Source organism: Channa argus, chromosome 19 (genome assembly GCF_033026475.1).
Source record: "Channa argus isolate prfri chromosome 19, Channa argus male v1.0, whole genome shotgun sequence".
NCBI lineage: Eukaryota > Metazoa > Chordata > Actinopteri > Anabantiformes > Channidae > Channa > Channa argus.
Genome location: NC_090215.1, coordinates 361,009 through 367,008, shown reverse-complemented (window position 1 = coordinate 367,008; position 6,000 = coordinate 361,009).

Genomic DNA, 6,000 nt, shown 5'->3' with positions numbered 1-6,000 from the left:
AGCCTGCGAACATACTGTAAATGGTTTACGCCGGTTCATGGGCCTGGACCAGCATAGGGGGAGGAAGGACTCACGCTGCAAAAAGTGGACTGTCTAAACCACCATCTAAAATGCTGCTCTTAAAAGAAAGATTTGTTAAGGCTGTATTTCTCGCAGTGCTCAACCTGGCCTCAGAAATTCTAATTAAAACAAGTAAAATATTTTTCAAATTGTTTTACTTGTGTTGGTAGTGTTGTAGCTGTGGGTCTAAAGGCTTTATGTTATTGTGCAAGCTCTTAAATTGCCGGTCTATGTTAACCTTTTAGTAATACACTTCTCTGCTTTTTGGCATATGGTTCAATAACCTGTGTCTCACTCTTAATATTAAAAAAATAATTCACCTACCAGCACCACTAAAGCTCACTAGTTTTCTTTGTTTAATTGGCATAAAACTGATATGCAACAGTGCAATACTTCCATTTTATAAACCTTTCCTTCATTTTAAGAACACCTTCACCCTCCCCTAAAATCCAAGAGCAATAAACACACAGACTGTGTGTGCTGCCACCAGAATCAGGTTAAACACAATCTAAGCAAGTTCTGGTATATTCTTGCTCTATTCAATCACGCTACTGCTGATTACTCCTGTGACACCCCTCTGTTTGGCTTCCATTATGAAACCTGTCACATTATGGGCTTGTGAGTCATATGTTCTGTGGTTCTCAGCTGTGTTTTCCTTTGGGGTTTATCCAAAGTAGTGATTGGAGGGACGTGAATAAGCAGCAGGAGCCATATGAAAGATTAGGGATCTGTCTAATTACTGTTTATTTGTACTTATTTTTATTTAACAGGGGAAGTTAACTTTTACTAACAGGTTGTGCAAACATGCTATGAAAGGCCCAGTCATGTAATCACTTTAATTAAGGTTAGGAAAGGTTTATTTGCTCAGGTTATACAGAATGTGTAAGTTTTCCTTTTTACCTAAAGAGAACTTGGTTTACCTCCCATGGCCCTGTTGCTGTTATCTAAACCTGTGGGTCAAAATGACCTTCTTTTAGGCATGGGAAAATATGGAAGCTTGTCACTAGTTTAATTTTAATCCTCCTTCTTCAAAGAGACTCCTGCTTGCTGTGCAGTCTGGGCTTACAAAAAGTTAGACCATTTTTGTCATCTCAGTCTGGAATTTGTGCAAATAGACAAAAAACAAGCAAATAAAAAAAATCTTCAAAATCATTAATTTGAGAACACAGGTCTAGTATTAAGAAATGTGCTGTTAAAAGCCACAACAGAACCAAATTTAGAAATGTGCTCTCAGGGGCCTCAGGAGCAACTGCATTAAAATGATCACAGATTACAACCGCATCCACAAATCCAATTCAAAACTTTATCATGCAGAGAAACAATAATATACATACAAGATCCAGAAACACTGCCTCCTTCTCTGAGCCTCAGCTCATTTAAATGGATTGAGATAAAAAAAAAAAAAGAAAATCAAATTTTCTAATTTGAACATTTCAGTATGTTTTCTTTGTAGGTTTCAAAGGATTTGGAATCATTGCATTCTCTTTTTAACTATGTATAGTTTGTGTGATGATTTGTGTATTAAACTCAAGTGTTGAGATGGTGAGAGGAGGAGTGATTGTGAAAAGTGTGTATTGAACAGAACAGAGGGCAAAACAACAGAAAACCATTCCTAAACGAGGGCAGAAAAATGCACGCACTAACAGGGCACAGATTAAGCAAACAAGAAATAAGCATATAACCTGAAATACTGAATGGAGGGGAAACTAAGAACCCCTCCGGCCGCAGAAGGCGTTAACCTTGACCCGGCAAGGGTCAGACTCAGAACAGGTGTTTTAAAGTGAGCAGGGTGTCAGAAGACTCAAGAGCCAGTACAGGTAGGGTGACAGCTAGCTCAGGAACAGGAACAAATTGGGTGCTGGCTGACTCAGGAACTAGCAGAGCGTCAGCCAGATCAGGGAGAGACTGTAGTAGAGGCTGGGTGTCTGCTAACCAAGAGATGGGCACAGAATCAGGCAGGTTGCTGGTTGTCTCCGAAGTGACCAGAAGAGGCAACTTTGACGCAGGAGACAGAGCAGTCGTCCACCAACCCCAGGGTTGTTGGTTGGCTCCCCTGCTCCTCCAGTTACATGTTTAAGTGTCCTTGAGAGTAAGACATTGAATCCCAACCACCAGAAGTGTGTGTGTGATTGTGAGTGTAAGTGAGTGGGTGAATGAGAAGCAGTGTACAGTGCTGCACTGGTGTTGGTTACCAGTTGGTTACCAGTAAGATAGAAAAGCTCTATGTAAGTGCAGAACATATACCATTTACATTAACCAACTCAGGATCTGGTGTGGCACCAGCAAACTCAGGGACAGTTTCAGGAGCAGGCGGCGTGCCAGATGACCCAGGAACAGCCATGGTGATGGTCAGCTCAGGAACAACACTAGGTTCAATGTTAACCGATTTAACAGAAATTAATTTTCCGCTGACACAGAAGCAGGAAAGACAGTTTCCCAACTGGGGGGTTTGCAAAGCTGGTAGAAGTACTTGGTAAAGGTGGAGCTTCATGTGCTGACACGTGGTTAACCCATAATGATACATCAGCCTTTAACTGTTCATAGGATTTTAATAAAAACATACTATTTATTGTATTAAAACCACCAGGTGTAATTTTGTGGCTGATCACTGGATATCTCAGCAGCAGGGATAGGAAGGATGTTCAGAACTAAGAAAAGGAAGAATGCAGCCAAATGAAGAGATATTTTTCGAGAAAACCCACTCCAGTCTGTATGACATCTGAGACTCATGCTAAGTCAACAGCTAAGATAACACTGGAATGGCTTTAAAACATATTTCATACTATTGTTGAGCAGCCAAAGCCCCGACTTAGTAACTATGAAACATCTGTGAAAAGACCTGTGTTTTTGACAGACACCCCAATCTGATGGTATCTTGAGAGGATCTCTCAGAAATATTTTAGACTTACCTGAGAAGCCAAAGGGGAGGTTGAGCTTTTGGTTTACAGAAGCAGGTGTAGGTGACAAAGATGCAACAGTGCTAATTATGAGAGACTTTCTGCACTAGGTAAATAGTGCAAAACTGTGCCCGAATACAGGCTACCCACTACGTTCTCAAAATTATGCAAACAGATAAAAATAAACGTAAATTCTATAGAAAACCTTGCATTGATTATGGGCTGGACACAAGGCCTACAGCAGTTGAGAAGGACATATTTTTACTCTTAACAGGAGCTTTTTTAGGACAACAAGCCATGTCATTCAGAAGATGCAGAAATGGCAGAAGCTGCTGGCAGTACAGTAGATGAACCTGCATGCCAGCCCCATTTATATGCCTTCCTAGTCAACCAATCACCCTGCAGACAGACTGGGGGCATCTAGTTATGTACATAACATAAACATGCCTTTGTTGCTACTGTGGCATAACAGAAAAATAAAAGAACTACAAAACGTGACATTATGCAGTGGGTCACAAAAAACAAAGATTAGTGTTAGAGTTATCTTGGCATTTTATCTTTGATGTAAAATAAAGGAAAATTGTCAGAAGGAGATGGATGGACAGAGAAAAGTTTCTTGAACTGTTTGAACTGATTTGTTCATATAAGCCTGGGTTAAAAAAGTTTGATGAGTGAGTAATGGAAAAATGATGAGCCTGTTAAAAAACCTGCTTGAAACTGCAGCATCATTTCTCAATAAAAATCAAAGAATTGCCTGCCCACTCACACCTATTATGCGACTTTAGCAGACAAATCAAAGAGTGAAACTTATTGCTGTCTGTGTAGTGTACATGCTTAATGGCAATCTAAAAGACTTGGATTTGCATTCATAAAGACAGCTTGTGGAACTTAACTATTTTCAGTATGACAACTAAATAATACTGCAGTGTATGACTACAACTATGAATGTACAGTATTAGACTGAATGATGACCATCACCACAGTCTTAACCTTAAATGACATCCTCCTCTTACTTATTCTTGAAGCCTTTAATTAAGAAAGTTGCATGACTGATCTTGGGAGGCTTGGTTATCCATCTTTAAAAGTATCTGGGGGAAAATGCCTCTTCCTTTTGCTTTTGCCTTGAACGCCTCAGCTCATTCTGCATGACAAGAGATGGTGACTGTTATAGTTCAGTCTCAAGTATCCAAAGCATAGTAATAACTTCTAACTCACACTAACTAATGCAGAATGATTAGACACTACCTTTCTGAATATGCCAACCTACTCAGAAACTGGTAATATCTCACCTTGACTGGAAGGTGAAAGGAAATGAAAGGAAGAAATTCTCTTAAGCCTAGATGAACCATCTCAATTTCTATACATTCACGTGTTTGTCCATCCTAAGGGGCTCCCATATTCCTCTTGTCATCCTTCTTCCCAGACAGTGCCTGTATTAACGGGCAAGATTGTCCTCGTTATAGGCATGTTTTCAAACAGGACTGCCTGAGTTAAGAGGGACTTGCTTTTTCATTGTGTCAGTGCATGGACACAAGGCTGCATCAGCCAAGTCTTCACACATCTGTCTGATTTGGGATAAAGATTAAAATCATTCTGTAAAGACACTAAAGTAAGGGGCATCTACAATTTTGTACTTTGTGCTCGTGTCACAAAGTGCACAATCAGTTTCAGATTTAAATAGAATGTTCTATAATGCCTTGCTGATTATTTGTGGATTTGGTGCTATTCCCCTCAGTTGTGCGTCACCCACTCAGGACTCACAGTTGTGATAGCTTGATGAAAAGATTTTGATGAAACCTCTATAATATAATTTTTGGTGGGAAGCCATACGGTGCTCTCAGGTTGGTTCATGATCCAGCAAGGGAAACCTGGCTGGGTTTATGGTTCACAGCTGTGCAACTGGAAGCACATGCCATTTCATTCCTGTCTGCTGTATGAGACATTTTAAACCATTTTTATAATACTTTATACTTTGTTTAGAAAGGAATATAACTACCTATTGGCTATAAGCCCTTTAAAAATTGGTTTATCTGCAAGAAAGGTCTAGAAAGCTTTAGGTCACCCAAAAAGTAAATCTGTGTAAAATAATTGAAACTGCAAACATGCTACTAAATAAATACAGTTGCTTGTCGACACCAATCAATTTGATTTTTTAAAGTTGAAGTCATACCCTCCAAGACTCATCAAATCAGAGCAGTGGTGTCTAAGATTTCACTATTTGCTCAATTTCAAGGTCAGGTACATAAAACAAAAGCTATGATCTGCAAATGTGGTTGACAGGCATATCATAACTCCAAACCCCCCCTCTTTTATCTTGCACTGACTACACCAGACAATAGATCCGGCAATTAAAACCTGTATATATATGTATGTGTATGTATGTGTATGTATGTGTGTGTGTGTGTGTGTGTATATATATATATATATATATATATATATATATATATATGTGTGTGTGTGTGTGTGTGTGTGTGTGTGTGTGTGTGTGTGTGTGTGTGTGTATGTATATATGTATATATGTATATGTATATATGTATATACAGAGAGACAGAGAGAGAAAGAGAAAGACAGATTGAGTGCCATAGCATTTCACAATGAGCCAGGATGACTAATCAAACATATCCAATCTTCTCCACTTGTCTTATTCATGTAACAATGTCAGCACTTTGAAAAAAAAAAGTCTCACTATCAAGGCTAATAGTGTTATCTTTGTGACATTGATACTACTCACAGAACTTGTAAACCAGTGTAGTTGGCAAGCTAATCTTTAGTTTAGCTTTACAAAAGTCTCAATGATAATTTCATCAGTGGATCTTAAGCCATGTATTAAATAGGTAACAATAGCTATCAGCTGAAAGGTAGTTGCTTATATGACAAAAGTGTAGAGAAAATGTGTTTTGTACCATGAAGCCCTGGTCAAAATGGTCAATATGGATAGTTGAATGAATAAGCCTCAATCAAAACGACACATTTTGGCTTTTGAACTGTGCAATAATAACAATTAAGATGGTCCCTCCCTTCTCTATCATGCAGGATGTTTCAA